Source organism: Pan troglodytes, chromosome 7 (genome assembly GCF_028858775.2).
Source record: "Pan troglodytes isolate AG18354 chromosome 7, NHGRI_mPanTro3-v2.0_pri, whole genome shotgun sequence".
Taxonomy (NCBI): domain Eukaryota; kingdom Metazoa; phylum Chordata; class Mammalia; order Primates; family Hominidae; genus Pan; species Pan troglodytes.
In genome coordinates, this window is record NC_072405.2 from 70,756,881 (window position 1) to 70,780,197 (window position 23,317).

At 36.7% G+C, this 23,317-nt stretch overlaps 1 pseudogene; it reads left to right on the forward strand.

Annotated features, from left to right (window-relative positions):
* The first annotated feature begins 2,247 nt into the window (after window positions 1-2,247).
* Window positions 2,248-2,896, forward strand: LOC100611244 (asparagine--tRNA ligase, cytoplasmic-like; annotated as a pseudogene).
* The last annotated feature ends 20,421 nt before the right edge of the window (window positions 2,897-23,317 follow it).

Sequence of the window (23,317 nt, forward strand, 5' to 3'; positions counted from 1 at the left end):
GCCACTACTGGGTATATACCCAAAAGAAAATAAATCATTCTACCATAAAGACACATGCACTCTATGTTCATTGTGGTGCTATTCATAGTAGCAAAGACAAGGAGTCAACTTAGGTGCCCATCAATGGTGGATTGGCCATTGGAAAGAAAATATAATACATATACTTCCTGTAATATTATGCAGCCATATAAAAGAATACAATCATATTCTAGGTAACAACATGGATGCAGTTGGAGGCCATAATACTAAGCAAATTAATGAAGGAACAGAAAACCAAATACCGCATATTCTCACTTATAAGTGAAAGCTAAACACTGAGCACAACTGGACATACACATGGGAACAATAGACACTGAAGACTACTAGAGAGGAGAGGAAGGAAGTCGGGTGTGTTTTGTCAAGCTACCTACTGGGCACTATGCTCACTACTTGGGTGATAGGATCTGTACCCCAAACCTCAGCATAATACAATATTCTCATGTAACAAACCTGTACATGTACCCCCTGTATCTAAAATAAAAGTTGAAAAAATTTTTAGAAAGGATGAATTTCTTGCCATCTTTGTACTTTTAGTTTCTTCAGAGAAGATGAAACTCCATGGGAGGAAGGAATTTAGTTCAGGAGGACAAAAGTAATCTGCTTTCTTCTTCCTCCAGTCAATGCCCCAATGGGAGGAGGTGAGAATAAAAGATCCCTTCAACATTTTTTAAAGGTGTAAGACAGTCTAAAAGTACATGGGACCTGGGTCCCATTTCCTTAGTGACATCAAGTTGCAGCAGAGGTTGCAGTAACAAATATACAAAAAAAAGTGGCTAGCCATGGGGAGGCAAACAGGGAAAATACCAGTTCCTGGAATCCTCTGTGTCCGTGGAAAGTAAAGTGCCTAAGAAATTCTCCCATGACTCTACAAAGGATTTGGGTGTGGCACTGACCTACTGAATTGTCTTCAGCAATAGTCTCAACAAAGAAAAGATCAGTACATGCAAAGTATGCCTTTGGGCAGTGGTTCTTAATGCATGTTCCCTGAACAGCAGAATCGGCATAAGCTGGTATCATGTAAGAAAGGGAGATAGATTCTCAGACCCTGTTCCAGACCTACTGAATCAGAAACTCTAGGAGTGGGCCCAGCAGTCTCTGTTCTAATAAGCCCTCCAGGGAAATTTGCTGCAGATTTGTTTGAGGACCACTGATGGCGGATGCCTGCAGAGGACGGAGGGATTGCCAGGATATGTAGACCAGGAACAAAACATACTCTGAAGAACAGTGGGAAGGTGGGGTGGGTGGCAAAATTTTTAATTTGTGGAGTTTAAAAACTTCATTGAGAAATTACTGAATTTGATAAAGTTAATCTGTGATTGACTACATTAGGATGAAACTAAATTAAGATGACTAGGTTAAGATTAATGGCCTCGCTTTGTTACCAGCGAAAGGTATCTGAGTTACACTGAGTTACCAATGGCGTGTCTGCACACATCTGCAGTAACTTCAATTCTTGCCTCCTCAGAAAAAAGAATTCGACTGAGGGGCATAAAGCAGAAGAAGAAACCACGGCAAGTTTCAGAATAGGAGTGGAAGTTTATTTCAAAAGGCTTTAGAACAAGAAAGGAAGTAAGGTGCGCTTGCAAGAGACCCAAGGGGGCACATGAAGGTTAATCCTATTCCTAGGGCATTATAAGCTCACCTTTTTCCCGTGATTCTTCCCTTAGGGTGGGCTTTCTGCATGTGCAGTGCCCTCTTTACCCTTGGGAACTGAGCCTGTGCAGTGTGTTTAGGAAGTTGTACATACGCCCATCTGAGGTTGTCTTCCTTTTTTCCCACAGAGTGTACCCGGAAGGTCACGCTTTGCCATTTTGTCTCTGAATGCACATGACCCGGAAGTTTCTTCTCCCTGGCAATTGTATTCAGTTAACACTTTTATGTTAACAGCTGTGGATTATCAGGAGACTGTCTCTCCCTGGCTTTAGAGAGGTAGTGTGGTAATTGCTGAACCATCCCTGATATTCTTAGTTGTTTGAGGGAGAGCTGTCTCCTGCCCTGCTCATGACTAACTACCTGTAACAACTTTATAGATAAAGAAACTGGAAAGTTTGGTGACTTGTCTAGTATTATAAGCCATTAAGATCGAGCAGCACCATTAAATAACTTTTTAATGGCAAACTGAGAAGAAACTATTAACATAGAAAAATTATGGTATTTTGTTTTGCAGAATCAGGGAAATAAATATTAGTGATAGTAATAGGAGTGATAATGAACTACCATAGCCTGGGAGATGTTTTTTGTACTGCACAGTCATACAGGGCAGAACAGTCTGAAACGTGAAGGCACCTGGCTGAATACGCTTATATGGAAGCCAACTGCTTTTTCATGACCTGTGAGGACCTCCTGAACTGACTGGAGGACTTGGCTTGTGACATAGTAGATAGTCTTAAAGTCACCTGTAGTGAGCAAAGTGTATGACCTCAACCTGAAGTTTAAGCCCCACAAACAGCCTTTCAAAAGGATAAACTATTCAGACACTATTGTGTGGCTAAAAGAACACAATATAAAGAAAGAACATGGAACTTTTTATGAATTTGGAGAAGATATCCCAGAAGCCCCTGAGAGAGTGAAGACAGACACCATTAATGAACTAATCTTTCTGTGTCAATTTCCTTTGGAGATCAAGTCCTTCTATATACAGCAATGTCCTGAGGATTCCCATCTTACTGAATCTGTTGACTTGTTGATGTCCAATGTTGGTGAGATTGTCGGAGGCTCAATACATACCTGCGATGGTGAAGAAATGCTAGCAGGTTATGAAATGAAAGAGATTGACCCCACTCCCCATTACTGGTATGTAGATCAGAGAAAGTACAGTTCATGTCCTCATGGAAGATATGGCTTGTGTCACACCTGAGGTGTACGCTTATACCCTTGATGTGTCCAGTGCTGCAAGCCATAACCAATTCCTCCTGAAGCATGAAGGAAAGAATATGATTCATGAAAGGAATAGGCTCCCCCTTTAAAAAAACAAGAACAAAAAAGCCAGAATCTTCCTTTTTTGTTGTTTCATTGGTGTATAACTGTTTCTGTTTTCTCTTTCTGTTTTTTATTTTTACTACCACAAAAAGTAGCCCAGATCAGTTGAACATGAAGTGACATGAGGTTGTCATCTTAACAAAATACCCATTACAAAATTTGGGGAAAATATGTGGCATGTAACTCTGTAGTTACAGATAAATTTCGTCATTTTACCCAATTATAAGTCATATATACCATATAAATATTTCAATAGTTTTAAATTATCATCTAAGACATTCCAGTAACTTAATATTTCTGTTCTTTTAAGTATAACTGGAATTCTTTAATTCATTTTATTGCATCAATGAGTTTAAACAAACATATTTGGGGGAATTGGCAATATGGTGTGAAAATCCGCTAGTACTAGAATACAGTATAATTCAGCAGTAGATACTGGAATCGAATGAATATAGTCTTTTGTGTCAATTATTAATCTTTTCTAAGTCTGTATAGGTGCTTACACTTCTGAGACATACAAATTGATATGGAATAATTTGTGAAAATGGAATTGCCTTAAAGAATTTGAAGTAAGAGCACAATTCTGGGAGTGGAGTTCTTAGATGATTCACAACATTCCTCTTAGAATTAATTTAAGGTAAAGAGGCAGACTGATCTTCTTTCTTTCCTGACTATTCCTAAATAATTAAGAATAAATAAGTTCCAAAGGAATTTGCAGCTGGAATCTTTATAACAACTCTAAGTGGCTGTTTGAGTTGCCCCCACCATGTCCTTAGTTCTAATCTGTGCTACCTTATTACATCACAGAATGCTTATTGAATGGCTTCATTTCAGAGTTAATTTCTCCCCTAAATGCATATCATGTATTCTTAATAGGCTGTATTACCAGCAATCAATATATAAATATACATAAAATATTTTTTGAGGAACTTCCAGACCACTTTCCAAAGTGGCTGCACCATTGTGTTTACCCACTAGCAGTGTATGAAGGTAACAGTTTATCCACATCCTTGCCAACACTTGTTATTATCTGTCTTTTTTATTATGGCCACCCTAGTGGGTGTGATACGATATCTCCTTGGGGTTTTGATAGCATTTTCTGATGGCCAATGATGTTGACCATCCTTTCATATGCTTATTGCTCCTTTGTATATTTTCTTCAGAGAAATGTCTATTCCAATCCTTTGCCCATTTTAAATTAATTTAATTGTATTTTCATGATTGAGTTGTAAGAGTTCTTTTATATTCTATAGAAGTCCCTTATCAAATTTATTATTTGCAAATATTTTCTTCTATTTTGTGGATTGTCTTTTTACTTTCTTAATGATATTCTTTGAAGTACACAGGTTTTTAATTTCAATAAAGTTAAATTTATCAATCTTCTTTTTTTCACATATGCTTTGATATCATATCTAAGAAGTTATTGCCTAGTTTGAGATCATGAAAATTTAATCTTCTGTTTTATCCTAATAAATTTATAGTTTTAGTTCTTACATTTCAGGTCATGATCCATTTTGAGTTAATTTTTGTGTGTGGTATAAAGTAGGGCTCCAAAGTCATTCTTTTGTGCATGGATATCCACTTGTTCCACCGCTATGTGTTTATAAACTATTCTTTTCTCTCGCTGAATTGCCTTGGTCCCTTTGTTGAAATTCAACTGGACATAAATGTTACAGTTTATTTCTTCACTCTCAATTTTATTCCACCTATGTATGTTTCTTTTTATAAGAGGACCACACTGTCTTGATTAGGACAGCTTTGTAGTAAGTTTCTAAATCAGAAAGTGCAAGTCCTCCAACTTTGTTCTTCTTTTTCAAAATTACTTTGGCTAATCTGAGTCCTTTGCATTTCCATGTAAATTTTAGGATAAACTTGTAAATTCTCCCACAAAAGCTAATTGGGCTTTTCATAGAAATTGCATTGAATCTGTACATTAACTAGGGGAGAATTGCCATTCTATCCATATTAAGCCTTATTTTGACCCAAGAACATGCTTTTCCATTTATGTAATTTTTAATTTTTTTGCACAAAATACAGTTTTTGGAAAATATGGTTTACAATATTTTTGTTAAATTCCTATTTAAGTATTTTATTCTTTTGAATGCTATTGTAAATGAAATTATTCCTTAGTTCATTTTCTAACTCTTCATTGCCAGTATATAGAAACAACTGATTTTGTATGTTGGTGTTGTTTCCTGCAACCTAGCTGAACTTTTTTTTTCTGTTTCTGTGAAGAATGTCATTGGTATGTTGATAGAGATTGCATTTAATCTGGAGATTGCTGTGGGTATTATAAACATTTTAACAATATTGATGCCTCCAATCAATGAGCATGGGATATCTTTTTTCGTTTGTTTGTTTTGTTTTGTCTTCAATTTCTTTCATCGGTATTGTATATTTTTTCTTGTAGAGATCTTTTACTTCTTTGGTTAAATTTATTCCTAGGATTCTTTTTTTTTTTTTTTTTGTAGCCCTTGTAAATGGGATTCTTTTCTTGAATTCTTTTTCAGATTGATTGCTGTTAGCATTTATAAATGTTACTGAGTTTTAATGTTGATTTTGTATCCTGCAACTTTACTGAATTTGTTTATAAATTCTAAGAGATTTTTGGTGGAGTTTAGGTTTTTCCCAATATAGCATGTTGTCATCTGCAAACAAGGCTAACTTGACTTTTACTTTCCAATTTGGATGTTGACGTGGGTTGGCTCTGTGTCCTCACCCAAATCTCATGTTGAATTGTAAACCTCAGTGTGGGAGGTGGCCCTGGTGGGAGGTGATTTGATCATGGGGGCGGACTTCCCCCTTGCTGTTCTTGTGATAGTGAGTGAGTTCTGGGGAGATCTAGTTGTTTAAAAGCACTTCCCCCTTTACTCTCTTCCTCCTGGTCTGGCCATGTGAAGGCATGTCTGCGTGCCCTTTGCCTTCTCTCATGAGTTTAAGTTTCCTGAGGCCTCGCCAGCTTTCTTCCTGTACAACTTACAGAACTGAATTAGTTAAACCTCTTTTCTTTATAAATTACGCAGTCTCAGGTATGTGTTTATAGCAGTGTGGGAATGGACTAATACAGATGTTCTTTATTTCTTTCTCTTACCTACTTGCTCTGGTTAGGAATTCCAGTACTATGTTGAAAAGAAGTAGTGAAAGTGTACATTCTTGTATTGTTCCAGGTGTTTATAGAAATGCTTCCGTGTATACAGTATAATATTAGCTGTGGGTTTGTCCTATATGGCCTTGATTATGTTGAGGTATGATTCTTCTATGACCAATTTGTTGAGAGGTTTTATAATGAATGGATGCTGAAGTTAATGTTTTTTCAGCATTTATTGAAACGATAATATGGTTTTGTGCTTGATTCTGTTGATGTGAGGTATCATATTTACTGATATGGATGTGTTGAACCCATTCTTGCATCCCTGGGATGAATCCCACTTGATCATGGTAAATGATCTTTTAGTATGTTCTTGAATTCAGTTTCCTAGTATTTTGTTCATCAGAGATATTGGCCTGTGGTTTTCTTTCTTGTTGTGTCCTCATCTTGTTTTGCTATCTGGCAAATCCTGGACTCAGAATGGGTTCAGAAGTACTTTGTCTTCAATTTTTTGAAATAGTTTGAGTAGAATTGCTATTAGTTCTTCCTTAAGTGTTTGGTGGAATTTAGCAGTGAATTCATCAGGTCCTGGACTTTTCCTCATGGGTGACTTTACTAATACTTTAATCTGGTTACTTGTTATTAGTTTACTAATAACTTTACTAATACTTTAATCTGGTTACTCTGTTCACGCTTTCTAGTCCTTCATTGTTCAATCTTAGTAGATTGTATGTTTCCAGGAATTTATCCATTTCTTCTAGGTTTTCCAATTTATTGATGTATACTTGTTCACAGTCTCTAATGATCCCTGGTATTTCTATAGTATCAGTTGTAATGTTTTCTTTTTCATTCCTGATTTTATTAATTTGAGTTTCCTATTTTATTTCTTAATTAGTATAGCTAAAATTTGTCAATGTCATCTTTTCAAAGAAACCAACAATTAGTTACTTTGATCTTTTGCATCTGTTTTTCATCACAATTTCTTTTATTTCTGTTCTGATCTTTATTATTTTTTGCCTTCTATTAGTTATGGGTTTCGTTCTTGTTTTAGTTATTCCTTGAGGTGCATCATTAGACTGTTTATCAGAAGTCTTTCTATTTTTATAACATAGGCATTTATTGCTATAAACTTCCCTTTTAATACTGCTGTTCTGGTATGTTGTGTTTTCATTTTCATTGTTTCAAGAAAATTTTTAAGTTTCTTTTTAATTGACCCATTGGTCATTAAAAACATTTTTTTTAAAATTTCCACGTATTTGCACAGTTTCCAAAGTTTCTTTTGTTATTAAATTCTAGTTTTATTCTGGTGTGGTCAGAAAATATACTTGATATAAATTTTACTGCTTTGAATTTGTTGAGACTTGTTTTGTGATCTAAAATACGGCCTGCCCTGGAGAATGCTCCATATATTGATGAGAAAAATATATATTATGCAGCAGTTCAATGAAATAATGTTCTATACATTTCTTTTAGGTCAATTTGATTTACAGTAGTTTAACTCTGATGTTTATTTGTTGATTTTGTGCCTGGATGATCTGTCCATTGCTAAAAGTAGGGTCTCCTACTATTATTGTATTGCAGTCTCTCTCTCCTCTTTTAGGTCTATTAATGTTTGCTTTATATACTTGTGAGCTCTAGTGTTGAATGTATAGATATTTATAAATGTTATATCCTTTTACCGGATTGACCCATTTATCATTATATAGTAACCTTCTTTACTCATTTTTACCGTCTTTGATTTGTAGTCTGTTTTTTCTCATATAAGTGTAGCTACTTCTGCTCTATTTTGGTTTCCAGTTGTGTAGGATATCTTTTTCCACCCCTTCACTTTAAGTCTATGTGTGTCCTTATAAATGAAGCAGATTTATTGTAGGCAGCATATACTTGGGATTTGTTTTTAAATCCATTCAGTCACTTTGTGTCTTTTAATTAGGGAACTTAGTCCATTTACTTTCAATGATCCTACTGTTAAGCAAGGGCTTACTACTGCCATTTTGCTGCTTGTTTTCTTGTTATTTTGGAGACTCCTCTCTTTCTTCCTTTCTTATTGTCTTTCTTTGTGGTTAATGATTTTCTCTGATAGTATGTTTAATTTTTTAATTTTTAGTGTATCTCTTACAATTTTTATCTTGTGGTTATCATCATGCTTATGAAAAACATCCTATAATTATAATAAGTTATTTAAATGGATACCAACTTAATGTTGACTGCAACAAAGAAGAAACCAACCAACAACAAAAAAATCTATACACATTAAATCCTTTCTCCCCCATATTTTAAATTTTTAATGTCACAAATTTGATTTTTCATTGCTTCTCTTAACTAATTGATAACATTATTTTTAATAGTTTTGTCTTTTAGTTTTCTTAGTAAAGATATAAGTGGTTTACATGCCATGATTCCAATATTAGTGTAACAGTAACATTATTGTCCTTTTCTTTCAGTTTGAGGAAATTTTAGCATTATTATAAAATTGGTCTCGTAGCAATAAATACCCTCAGCTTTTGTTTGACTCTGAAAGCCTTTAATCTCTTCATTTCAGAAAAGTAGCTTTGCTGGGTACAGTTTTCATGGTTGACAGGGTTTTCTTTCAGCACTATATCTTCTCACTTGCTCCTGGACTACAAGATTTCTTCTGAGAAGTCTCCTGTTATTTGCTTCTTTTCTCTCACTGCTTTCAGGATCCTCTCTTCGTTTTTGACTGTTGAGACTTTAATCATGTCTTTGACTATTCTTATTTATGTGGTATCTGATTGGTGACCACTGGCCTTCCTGTGCCTAGATATTTGTATCTTTCACCAGGTTAGAAAAGGTTTTTTTTTTGTTTCTTTGAATAAACTTTCTACTAAATCATCTTTCTCAGTTCTCTCTTTAACTGCAGTAACTCAAATATTTGTTTGTTTGATATCCAGTAGATCTTGTAATCTTTATTCATTTCTTTTCTTTCTTTTTTCACCTCTGATTGTATATTTTCAAATAGTCTGTTGCAAAGTTCACAGGTTCTTCCTTCTTTTTGATAAATTCTCCTGTTGATTCTCTTGATGAGGTCATATTTCCCTGAATGTTCTCAATGCTTGTGGGTGTTTGACTACGCCTGCACATTAAGGGGTTGGGTATTTATTTTAGTCTTTGCAGTCTGGCTTGCTGTATGCCTATTTTTCTGTAGAGGACCTTTCAGGGATTTAAATCAAACTGACTGTTTTCTCTTTGAGCCTATGACCACTGCAGCCATCTCGTTATGAGAGGATGCTCTAAATCCATGCTTGCCATAGGTCTCACATAGATTCCATGCTGGCCCAGATGTATCTGGGGAAGATAAAAGCAGTTTACTGAGGCTTTGTGGGAAAACTGGCCAGGGACATGAGTCCAGAAGACTGTCCTGGTGGGTCAGATCAGTGTGATTCTCAGCAGGTCTCTGCAGGAGTACATTGGGCCCCTGTCTATGGCAAGAAGGGCTGGGTTTGAAACTGTTGTCGTGAGAATGGAGTTGAATCTGCTGTAAATGGAAGCTGGTGGGCCCATTTATCCTATGTGGAACTTGTTGAGCTTCTTGAATATGAGAATTATTGTTTTTCATCAGATCTGGGAAACTTTCATCCATTATTTCATTGATTATATTTTTCCTTTGTCTTTTTCTTCTCTTTGTTGTATTCTCATTTCATGTCTGTTGGTGTGCTTAATGGCATTTCACATTCTTCTAAGTCTGCTCATTTTTATTCATTTTTTTCTCTAGATTGAATAATGACCATTAATCTGTCTCCAAATTTACTGCTTCTTTCTCTTGAAAATTCAAATCTACCATTGAGCCTCTCTAGAGAATGTTTTATTTTAGGTATTGTGTTTTTCTACTCTAAACTTTTCATCTGGTTTTTTAAAAAATAATGTCTATCTCATTATTTATATTCTTTTTTTGATGATACATTGTCACTATATCTTCCCTTACTTCTTTATTCATAGTTTCCCTTAGTGCTTGGAAAATATTTTTAGTGGCTGCTTTAAAGCAACTTTGTGAAGCCCAACATCTAGGTCTTTTCACAGGCAGTTTTTGGTGACTGATTTGTTTTCTCCTGTATATTATTAGTTCATTTTTCTTTTAATCTGCATTCCCCTAATTTTTTAATGATAATTTAACATTTTTGATATTATATTATATTATAGCAACTCTGAATACTGATTTCCTTTTTGAGCTTATTATTGTTTGCTTATTTATTTGTTTTGTTGTTTGCCTTGTGACTATTTTAGCAAAGTCTATTTTCTGCACAGCAGAAAGCCCCTCATGTTGCTCTTCAGAGGGTGCAGCCAAGGAACTGCACAAAGCCACTGCAGAATGAGAGTGGTTTTAGCAGGGCTCTATCTTCCTCATCTCTGTTAAGCCATTTTTTTTTCTATTAGTTTCATACCAAGATTTTATGTTACACTAATGGATGGATGATTTCTCTATTGCTTTAGACAATGCACTTAGGGCATAAATTGTTCCACAGTGTGATGTTTGGGCACTTTTTCAGGAATAGATTTTGCATTTTATCCTTATTCCAAAAGGGTTCCTTTTATCTTTCTTATGGTTGTCTTTGGTAAACTAGCTGACTTTCAATGTAGCTTATTTTCTAATGGATTATCAATCTCCTCTTAATTGCTTACCTTCAAAATAGCCATTGCATTTGAGAGAGATATTAGATTTAAAATTTTTTACACTCTGTTGTAAATAAAGTAAATTCTTTTAAGAAGAGTTTTGGAGCCTCTGTTATAAGGCCTGCCTCTTCCCCTGAGCAATATCTTTTTGAGGCCAGTGCTCCTTAGTTGGGGATTGGACAGTGGCCCCCTTTCCTTAGAGTAGAATCCTTGCATTATGAGCAGGGCACTGGGTGAGGGAAGTACACTCTGGTCTTTGCATTTTGCCTTTCCTAATAGTGCTACCTAAGCCCTGTGAGTGAGCTGGGGTGGAGGTGATTGGGACCCACTATTCTTGGATTGCCATACCTGGAATAAAGCCCTAGTCAAATGTATGAGGAATGGATGGAGAAAAGGTGTCCCTACTTCTCAGCTACACTCACCTGGAATTAAATGTCTTCAATCCAGAGCTAGGGGAGGATAAGAAATCCTGGCAGCTGCCCTCCCTGCAGAAATACTCGATCTCATGACTGGGAGCTTGGAGAGAGGAGCACTGTTATCTTGGCACTGCTTGTAGTAGAGCTCCCATCACAATGAGGGGAATTGTGGGGACGGAGAATTTGGGACGTAGCTCAAGTGCTACAGATACATTTCTTACTAAAATTAAGTAGAATTTCCTGAAAAAATATTTCTTCACTGCTGTATGTTCTTAAGATAATTTGCAGAGACTTTAAATGTGGTTTTTAAAATAATTTTCACCAGTATTTTGTTTCACTAGGGTGCAAGTCTATGAAGTTGTTTATGCCACCATTTCAGAAGTCAAAGCACCACTATTCATTTTACAACTTCTTTCTGCAAAGCACTGTACCACCTTCTGAATGTAATACGTAGTTGAATAAAAAAATTATTCCCGTATTCAATAATGTAATGGAAGAGGCAGGAGCATCCACAATTAGATATTCTGCAAGGCACACATGGTAAGTGCTAGAACAGAGGTGCAAAATGTTGTCATTGCTTACAATAAAAGCTCCATCGTGTTTAAAGCAGCCTAAAAAGGTTTCTCAGAAAAGCAGTGCTTGTAATGGTTTTGACAGACAAAGGGGGAGAAAAATGCAAGAGGTAGGGAAGGTCAAGATCCTCAAGAAGAATGGTAAGAAATCCACTGTTTGCGGTAGAGGATCCAAGCTACATTTTCTTTCATAGGTTAACATTTTCTCATACAAAACAATTTAGTTACTTTGGAATCCAGGTTGATACTTACTTTTCAAGCAATCAGCTGTGATTGTTTACAGAGCAAATGTGGATTATAAGTAAGCACAGCAGGACAGTTTAGAATAATTCCCACTCAAGGTACATGAAAAAAAATTTTAAGCAGCTTCTAGTATTAATATTTCTCAAAAGATTTAGCTTTACAGTTTAAAAATAATCAAACAATTCTGAAGCTCTAAAGCTGTTAAAAACACTGAAGTTTTATCATGCACATTTTTTCCCTCTACCCCTTCCAGCTTTAACACATCTTAATTAATGCTTAGTTTGGCTGTCACCAGCATCAACAATGTTTAGACAACTGAATCCCAGGAAGAAGGTTGCAACCTGTGCCTCTTCTAGGTTATAATCTTACCTCATTTTTTAGTTACTTTATCACCCATGTCTGTCCGTTTTTCTTTTTACCTCTTGTCTATGAACATCTCTTTAAATTAAACAAATTAGAGAGTAAAAGATGAAGTGAATCTGCACATGAGTTGTTAGACTTTAGATCATTTGACCCACTCTTTGCTCAATATTGACATTTAAGATGGAGGTTCAGCAGTTCTGCTAAGCTGAAGACTATGAGAACCAACATAGTTCTAGAAAGTAATTGCAAAAACAGTTATGATCACCAGATTTTTAAAAAAGGGCTTTTTTAAGCAATCAACAAAGAAACTGCTAGATCCTCTGTACCCTTGCCAAGAATCAGAGGACTGAATGTATTGGGTGTAGTTACATTTAGTATACTGACATTTCCCAGAAGAGAATCAGCAAATTTCAGCTTCAAAACCAAGTCGTTTCATCTTTGAATATTAGTAATGCTGAGGTTGAGAAAAAGCAGTAAAAATGAAAATAAAGTTTGAAATAAATTCTTGAGAAACAACAGAATGAGGAAAGAGTTATGCACAATGTTGAAAATGCCCAAGTAGGTCATACCAAGTAGTAATGGTAAACAGAGATCCTTGTTATACAAGGGCACATAGCAGAGACAACTGAGAATCTACAGTAATACATGAGTTGAGTCGGAGACAGAGCCATCCTTGTGTGGGTATACTACAACTGAGCAGTGGCTCTATTATTGCAGATGATTTGTGGGATTTCCTCTGCATGTGTGTGTGGTTATGTTGTTAAAGGTGGAGGGTGTCCAGGTTCTTGATGTCTTGAACAAAGAATGGGACAAAATGCACAAAGCAAGCAAGGAATGAAGGGATTTGTTGAAAATGCAAGTACACTCCACAGTGTGGGAGCAGGCCAAAGCATAGGGGTTCAAAAGCCTCATTACAGAATTTTTGGGAGTTTAAATACCCTCTACATGGGGGATGCCCTATGTAAATGAAGAGGATGAAATAAAGTTACAAAGTCATTTACTCAGCCTATACCCTATGGAGAGGATTTTTCCTGTCATAGCTGAAGTATAATCGGCCTTATGTTCTCTGCCTCCAGACCCTATTTTCATGCCTCAATGTGATAGCAAGAACAGTCTGTTAAAAAAGAAATCCCCAAAGCAAACAAACACCAAAATGTGTTGAATGACTTTCCTTCTCTACATCTTGCTTCCTCCAGTCTCTTGACTGTTGGCTCACTCAGTCAGAGGATGAATGATCCACATTCACTTTCTCTGTGGTAGTTGGGTGGAGAGGACTTCAGCTGTCACGAGAAATGTCACCATGATCTTGGCTAAAATGACTAAACTCAGGGGTAAGAAAACAGCCCAGACAACATGGCATCGCGACCCACCAATTCTTCCATTTCTATTGTGTTAAATATCATATAACAATTATGTAGCTTTGTTATACTCCTCAAAGGAATTCCTGAGAAGCAGTTTCCATTAAAGAGAGTGCTTTTTATTGTGTTCTACATGCCCTAGAGTTTTGAGCTTAAACCACACCAACTGGATTTATCTATTTGTTTATTAGTAACCTAAATAATGTTATGACAAATGGGATTGGGAAACATTTTAATTTTTAATATCTTAATAATATCTTAATAATAAGGAATGTTTTGCTTAAAAACATTTTAGAAAGACTAATATAGTGGTTAAAAGCCTGATTTGGACCTAGAGTTAACTAGATTAGAATCCTGACTCTACCACTTTCTACTGGACTATACTTGGGCAACCTAAACTAACTCAGCTTTAAATTAATCATCAAAAAAACAAAGATAATAATATTTCACCAGCTTGTTTTAAGAATAAAAGGAGATGATGAAAATAAAACTCACTATAATGTCTGACACATCGTCTGCACCCAATGGCAGTTGTTACTGTCATTATTCTTTTATAGAACAGAAAAATCCAGAGAGTCCTGTAATCTCTCAATTTTTTAGGGTTTCTCATCATGACCTTTGTACCTGGCTTTATCACAGGCAGAGTCCATTGAGAACAGATCCCTGGCCAAAAAACCAGGTCAAAACTGAGGAGATCTAGGTAACACCTAGGTATTGTTGCAGGGGAAAATGGGCTATTAGTAATTATGGGGGAAGAGAAGGAGATAGTTCAGAATAAAGCTTCAGGCAGGCAAAGAGAATCATTTCAACAAAGCTATAAATCAATGTTAATGGATACATTTGGTTTCATAAATTATAAATGATTTGAACTCTTCATAGTTATGTTAAAAGTAATTTTGACTAATTTACATACTTTTGCATATAATCAAATTCTATAACAACATTGAAAGATAAATATTATTAACCACCACATTTGAAACATGAAGATACTGAGGACAAAAATGATTCTGGACTGTACCCAAGATCAGAAGCCAGAAAGTGGCAGAGCCCAGATTAGAACTCAGATCCGTTTGACTCTACAATCCTACTCTTTGTATTTTTTTCTAGCCTTGGTTTCATAGCAAATACTGAACTCCTAGAGGATGGGAGCAATGGTGTTCCTATGTACCTTTGTAACTATTAGCTGTGGGATTTTGCTGCACTGCCCCCCACCCCCTGCCCCACTCCCACCCAGTGCTACTTCCCTGAGGTCCGTTCCGGGAAGCTGCATTGGTGACCATGAGTAGACAGGCACTGACCACTGATTGCAATAGCACTTGCTCTGGCTTGGCTTTGGGCCTGGGGAGGAGGAGAGTGTATTCTTTTCCTAGGGCTGCCTTAATGAAGTTCCACATTCTGGTTGGGTTAAACCAATGGCAATTTTTTCATCTCATGGTTCTGGAGACTAGAAGTTCAAGATGGAGATGTTAGCTGGACCATGCTTCCTCTAAACCCTATAAGGAAATGCTCCCTTGCCTCATGCTGGCTTCTGATTTTTTGCTTCCAACCTTGGCCTTCCTGGGCCAGTAGGTGCACCACTTCAATCTCAACCTTTGTTCTCCACATGGCATTCTACCATGTCCCTGTCTTCACATAGCTGTCTTCTTATGAAGACACCAGTCATATTGAATTCCTGGCCCATCCTACTCAAGGACGACCTCATTTTAGCTAGCTACATCTGCAATGATCAATTTCCAAATAATGTCACATTTTAAGGTTTGGAGGATTAGGACATCAACATATTTTTTTCCAGGGGACACAATTCAACTCATAGCAGAAAGAATCGTGCTTCTCTCATTTATATTTTATAAAATTTGATTTGTTCTATAGTCAGGACTCTTATTGAGAACTTTATCAGAAATATTATCTTTATAGAATACAACAGAATTCCAGAGTCAAGGAAATAAAATGTTTATATTTAAATCATCCTTATAGAATATACCTGTTTGTTTCTTCCTAAGAATCATTGAGTATATTGGTAACAGAATGAACAATTAATCAAAGTTAAGTGTACCAAATAGACTGAGGCATAGTGGAAGTCAAGCCATGACCCTCCCATGTCTCTATGCCATTGGCACAGAGGTGTGGTTTCCCTATAGTTAGATCATTGCCATGCTTATTTTTCCCAGGAAAGTTTCTCAGCCTTATCCCTTCTCAGTAGAGCAATAGTCAGTCTTTGAGACCACATGAAAATGTTAGAGACCAGGTCTGAGCTGCATTCGAGTCTCATTTTACTATCAAACATTCAGGAAAGAGCCCACAGCCTACAGGCAAAGTAGGTGACCAGCAAGAACAGTTGGCATGAATAAGTGCCACAGCAGTCACCTGCAAAGCCGTGCTGCCCCGGGCATAGCAGCTGTAAAAATTGCAGTAATAAAATGGATCAAGCAGAAATCTACCTCAGCTGCAGCTGCTGTAAAGGAAGTTGACTGGGATGACTCTGGAACTTGGACCCCAAACAGAAAACAGCTGTTCCCACAAGAGGCCCTTGAAATGGCTGTTAATTCCATACCACCTAGAAAATTAATGGGAACACAAAGAAACCACCCATGGCAAATACACGTCAAAGAGCTTTCTGATCGTAAGGACGGCTACAGAATGAAGCAAAGGAGGAAGCTATTTATAGAATGATAAATTAAGACCACCACTACCACAAAAAATCAGTCTTAAAGATCCTCTTTGATGTCAACTCTAAGCATTTTCTGATGGAAAGGCCAAGAATGATCTCTCTGCATATGGCACGAAAGAATCTAAAGGGGCTTAGAGAAGAGGATGAATTTTGTGTTTAGAGCAGTGCTGCGGAATGTTAGTGCAACTATTATCAACTAACATTTTCCTCTGAAAGTCCGACAGTGAAATATTTCTACATATAGGTCTTATCTGAACCTCCTTCCACAAAGTGCAGATCTCTGGGCCCTTTGTGTCTCAAGAATCTGGTCAGGCTCGGTGGGAAGTGGGTGTAGGAGAAGGGGATCAGTCCTCCACAGACTGTGCTTACATGGAACCCAGAGGGTGTGACCCACATAGTAGGTTCATGGGGAAGAATTTTCCATAAAAATCAGGCAGATTATCCAACCAATTTATTTGTCAGAGAAGGAGGATCCTGGTATGAAGCAAAAGTACAGCTCTTAGGAAAATGGATGAGAGCAAGTGGATTCTAAGCAGAGTAAAGTCTGGAACGCTGAGGAATGCCCTGCCCCTGAGAAAGAAGCTTACTATTCAAGAATCTTAAGCCTCAGGCAGGGCAGCTGAAAATGAGCCAGACTAAACCTGGATTGGAACCTTATCTTTGTGTGTGTGTACTATGTTACCTAAACAGCCCAAATTCTCCCGTCTTTTGTTTGTCTGGCCCATGATTAACCCTTCAAGCATGGCAGAATGAAATGAAAAAGAGGGAAGAGAGCCAGCCTCACTCCTTTGTGAGTGACAATGACTACCAAGTTGTCTTCAATTCAACCACCAGGGCTTGCAACAGTAAAATCTCATAGCATCTCAACTATCATCTTTTTGTGTTCATATAAAAGGCCGAGGAATTGTGCAGTTAGTTGGCATAAAAAAAAACTATGTGGACAGTTTTTCAACGCTGATTACAATAACTTCAATAACTTTCTGTTTTCATAGTACTTAATTGAGGAAAGCACAAAATTTTCGGAATCCTTTGTGAGTTCTTGCAGTATTTTCCTGAGGCAGATGGAGAATAAATACCTTCACTGCAGGTGCTCAGATGATCTATTATAAGGAATTACACTGAGAAGCACCCAGCCCATGTCTCGATCTACATGAGCACTGCCCTGCACTGATGCTGACTGGTCCTAAGTGGATGTCCATTGCCTATGAAACAGTAACTGCCTTTTCCACAGCCTTTCAGAATATCTGCCAGTGCTAACCAAACAAATGCTGGTGTAATTAGACAGTCCTAATGTAAATGCTTAATAGAAGCATGGCATTCTCATCTGATTACTTCACTGCTGCCGAGAAAAAGGACGTAATTTAACATTAAGACTATAATTAGCAAATAGTGCTCTTTTGCTAGGATAAACAAAATCCCTTGCATTTTGACAATAACTTTCATTCAGAATTTAAAATAAAATAAGCTAACTACTCATAACCCTACTTTGAACACACTAACCCAGTCAATATCATTTAAGTTGCATTCAAAAAGTAAATTCAAATCACTACTTTTCAAGAGTTGATTTTACTGGGAGCTGTTACTTTGTTAAAAATTTGGTTTTAGTAACATGGGAATCCTTATTAGTAACACGGGGATCTTCATTAGTAACATGAAAATTTTCATTCCCCTTTATTTTTATTTTCAGTTTCTTGGTTTATTTTTAGTGGTTGCAGAGTATATGTCTGTGTATTAGAAAGTTTGTCGATTTTATAGTTCACATTAAGATAGCAAAAGGTATAAATGGTACAAACAGTCTCAATAGGCATCTTCCTCTGGTTCCTTCTATTAAGAAGAAAAGGTACCCAGTGGCTCCATTTTTTATGTTCCAAGTAAAGGGAGTCCATTAATCCAGTCTGGATTCTCAATGTCTTAGGGCACTTAGTCCTGGGCTGCTGTTGTACAGGTTTCTATTGGTGACAAGGGAAGCTGATAGCCCTTATATAGTGCCACAGATTAGGAGCTGAGCAGAAGCTGTCATTTTGTTCTACAGTGCTTGGCAATGACAAGTTCCCAGCATGACCATGAGAGTGAGTGCCTAAGATACAGTGGGTGGAAAAGGTCCCATGGAGAGCAGACCAGGCAACTGAGAGTCCAGTGTGTGGGAAGGATCAGCCACATGTATACTGAAGTTGCCAAGAATCAAAGCAGAAGGGAATCTCCTGTTTCGTAAAAGGAATGTATCTTAGACTACCTGTACTGCTGTAGAAAAATATCCAAGACTAAATAATTTATAAAGAAAGTCATTTTCACAGTTCTGGAGGCTGGAAGTCCAAGATCAAAAAATCGTGCCTTGTTACTGCATCCTCCAGCAGGGAGGAATGCCATGTTCTCAGGCAATGGAAGGGATGAAAGGGCAAGAAAGCCCAACTCCCTGTATCCAGCCATTTTACAGCAGCATTAATCCATTCTTGAGGGTGAAGTCCTCTTGACTTAAACACCTCCCAAAAGGCCCCAACTCTCAACACTGTTGCATTGAGGATTGTTTCCAACACATTGTTTCCAAACATTAAGTTTGGGGGACATATTCAGACCACAGCAGAATGATGAGAACCAGGAACTGGAACCGACAGAAATGAATGAAAAACAAAAAAAGAAGTTACAAAGAGATTGATTGGCTATGTGAGATTTAAATTTGCAAAGCCTTTAGAAGAAAGAGAAGGATCAAAACTCTTAAGGTTATTAAAAAGAAGAAAAATCAGAGAAATCATGACAGCCAGGAGGAGCCTAAAGAGATATGACAACTAAATGTAATGTGATAACCTGGATGGGACCCTGGAACAGAAAAAGGACAGTGGGTGACATCTAAGGAAATCTGAATGAACTATGATCTTCAGTTAATAATAATGTATCAATGTTGGTTCGTTAAGTCATTGCCACTTAGGAATGTAAGATGTCAGTAGTAGAAGAAACTGGGTGTGAGGTATCTGGGGATTCTTTCTGCCAGTTTCTCAATTATTCTGTACATATAAAAATGAAGTCTTTTAAAAAACAAATTAACTAAAATGAAGGATTCAATGAACATGTTAAGAGCCGACTAGATAGAGTTGACAAAAAAATCAGTGAGAAATCAAAATATCAAGACAGATCAGAAGATAATGAGAATAAAGGATAAGAAGACAAAAAGATCTAAAATAAGAATAAGGAGACAAAAAGATCTAAAATAAGGTTAAGGAGACAAAAAGATCTAAAATAAAGAAGAGGTTAACAAGCTAACAGGCAGGGTGAGAAAGTCTAAACACGAACTTCTGCAGAAGAGAAAAAAATGAATGAGGCAGAAGTAATATTACAAAAGATAATGGCTTAGAATGTTCCAGAAATGATGAAGGAACTCAATCCTTACATTCAAAATCCCGGTGAAGCCCGAGCAGTTTAAATAAAAAGAAATACATACTAAGACTCTTAGTGAAACTGTAGAAAACCAAAGAAGATAATCAAAGTGACAGCCTGTAGACTAACAAGTAGCTTCTCTAAGGCATCCACAGCAGTTGAAAGAAAAAAGAAGAATATCTCTGACGTGCTAAAATTAAAAAAAAAAAAAGGTGACTGTTAACCTTGAAATTCAATGTGCAGAGAAATTACCTCTCAAGAATCAAGGCAAAGGGGGCAGTTTTTTCAGGTAAACAAAGATCAAAAGTGTTTGCTACTTTGGGTCCTGTTCACTTTTCATTGGTTAAATTGTATAATTAAATGAGGATGTGAGAGAAATTACCACGTGTAAATCTCTGGAGTCTTTGATGGTTTTCCTACCCCCTACAGTATCCCCTAACAACAGAGATATAGAGATGCATGCTGTGTTGCTGTTTGGTAGATAGGGAGCTCCAGGAACCTCCCACTGGCTCTGTACACCTTTGGTCTTAATCCGTCAGCAGAGACAACAATGTAGAGATGCTGCCTTCCCCTAAAGATGTTAATTCCAAATATGCATTCAGGGGCTGTAAAAACAACCATAAAATGGGATTGAAGCCCTTTAGCTTTTCCAGAAGGCTAATGTGAAAAGTCCAGTTTTCTCCTGATGCCCATAAGACCCAAATAAGATTGGTGGTATGCAGCAGTGTTTGGGGGTTCCAGGAATTAGATGAATTAGGTGAGACATGGTGCCTGATAGTTCTTAAACGATTTGATATTTTTATTCCATTGAAGAATTACCCTAGTAGGTGGCTTTAGAGTCCTTTGAGTATGGCTAGGAAACGCTTCACAGGTCATCATACATAGTGGATACATTGCAAGGTTCATTCTTCAGCCCACCCTGCCTTCCTTTTTCCAAGTTCTTGGATTTAACTATTTCAGGACTGGGAATTGAGACAGAACTGAAACCATTTATTATGGTGGCTCAAGAGAGACTTTCATTCCCCAGACCTGAAATTTATTTTTTAGTTTTGATTTGCTTCTAGGAAACTAATGCTCAATTGACTCATGGCTTTGACTTGACATTTGTTACTCTGGAGTATGGAACATTTCTTAATTTTTATGGCAGAAGCATTGCAACCTCCCAAAGTCTTACCATAAATAGGAACTTGATTTTGGAGAAGCACAAGTGGGAATTTACTTAACTAATATAGTTGCCTCATTCCACAGAGTGCTATATTCCTCCCCAGGTTTACTGATGGGAATTGTTACTACCAACTGCCTTATTTTTTGCCTGGAACGAATTCCAGCTTTCTCTTACTTAACTAATGGGCTTTTTCACCTGTACTGTTGTTAACCTGAGTCAGTTAGGGTTTATAAATGCAAGCAACAGAAATGAATATTAATAGTAAGGGAAATTTATCAGAATATTATTAGATGAGTTCATAGAGTAATTAGGTTACCACACCCCATTTTTTGGAAAACGTGTTGGAATCAAGGAGCTCTGGAGAGCTAGGCAGAAGGGATGATGGGCGTCTGCAAGAACAGAGTGTCTAAGTCCACCACAGTTTGCAGTGTAAGAGTTAGTATTCACTCAGAAACTATCATTATCTTTGTCACCCATGATGTTTCTTTAATCCCATCAAACTTCTAAACAGAGCAAAAATTAGCTTTTACATACAGCATACATTACTGGCAGTTGCTCCATCAAAATTTTTGCAGTCTTATTGCAAGTTTATTTTGACAACATCTTTGAAGGGACTTTTGCATTCAAATGTTTCGATCAGTACACTAACAGACAAGAGAACAAACATTTACGAGACTAAGAATTGTGTTATTTTAAAACCAGTAATAATTAGGCTACCTCTAATCATGACCTTTTAAAATCAGCTTATAAATATTCCCAAAGTAAGAAATTGAGTGGTAATTGGAACATGAGCTACTTAAACTTCTGTTAAAAAAAATTAACTGTAGGTTATATCTCATTAAAAATACATCAGAATGTCCTGGGGACAATTTTCTGGCTTAGGAAGCAAATGTCTTTATTAGTTTTATAATAGGAAGCAAAATTGAGTTATCTAATACCTAAAGCTTGACAATCACCACTGGAAAAGCTTTTACAAACTGACTGAGTTCAGGATCAAAAGAAGTGAAAAACTTTGTAAATAAGAAAAAAAATTAAGAGTGCGGATTTGAGGAATTAAAACAAGGATAATGTGTAAGGACAAAGGAGACCAGAAGAACAGGACACCCCAGATCTTAAGAGTAAGCAAATAATTCACAATTCCTCTTTTCTTTGTCTGCCAAGGACGTATCCACATTGTGGATAAAAAGTAATCCCCTAGCTGATAACTTCACAAGGTGAAATACTCCATGCAAAACTTCAGAGGCTTCTACTATAAGAAACGATTTCTTCCTACTAGAAAAAAGAGTGAAACCCTTGAGTTGCTTGTATTATAAGAGCTATATTTAGGTATGTCTTGTAAACGGATAATTACAAGAGGTTGTTTTGGTTGATTGAAGAACAGTCAGACAACTCTAAATTTGGACTGAGTTAATAAAGAATAATTTTTTTCCCCAAGCTCTTTCTGTGGTACCATTTGTTTGAGTAACTTGAATTTGACTGACAATTTCAGAACAGATAAGAAGTATATCCATGTCTTAGTGGCAGCATTGCTCAGGGGATGGTGACGACAGGAATTAACAGGTAAAATTAAGGCTGCGTGTGGTGGCTCACACCTGTTAATCTCGGGGATTTGGGGGTCCAAGGCAGGAGGATTGCTTGAGGCCAGGGGATTGAGACCAGCCTGGGCAACAGAGCAAGACCGCATCCATAGGAAAAAAAAAAAAACTTAGCCAGGCATGGGAGGCTAAGGCCGGAGGATGATTTGAGCCAAGGAGTTCCAGGCTGCAATGAGCCAAGATCAAGCCACTGCACTCCAGCCTGGGTGACAGAATGAGATGTAGACTCAAAAAAAAAAAAAAAATTTTTTTTTCAAAGCCCAAATTGTCTTCCCACAGTTGTAAAACTGGCTTATGGCCAATGGAGAAGGTGAAAAACTGAAGCACAGCTTTGTAAACAAATTCAGACTAATTCTATGATCCTAAAAGCTGTCAGCCTCAGATTTCCATTCTAAGAAATAAAGGTGTTAAATAATCTCTGAACACCCTTTGGATTCATGTGTCTGTGCTTGCAGTTTAACTGACTAAAAATGAATTATCTCATTATGAAAAAAATATTTTTATGTATTTTGTTTTACCCATTTTTTTTGGTCTAATATTGTTGAACTTCATAATTATTTTCTGTTAACACTAGAGGTCAGGCTAAGAATAGTCCTGTTTTGTATATTATGAACCACATAAGATATTATAAATACTTTAGATATTTTGACTTTTTTTAGAGTTTTTGAATTTCCATTATAATTGTTACACTACTCATTCACACTTTGTCAACAATAAAGGTAATAAAAGTTTTTTTCGAAACACTAAGAAAACTAAAAATATGAAAAGTATGCATTTGATGTGTGTGCTAATATTACAAATAAAAATTCAACAGATTTTTTTAAGTAAATCAA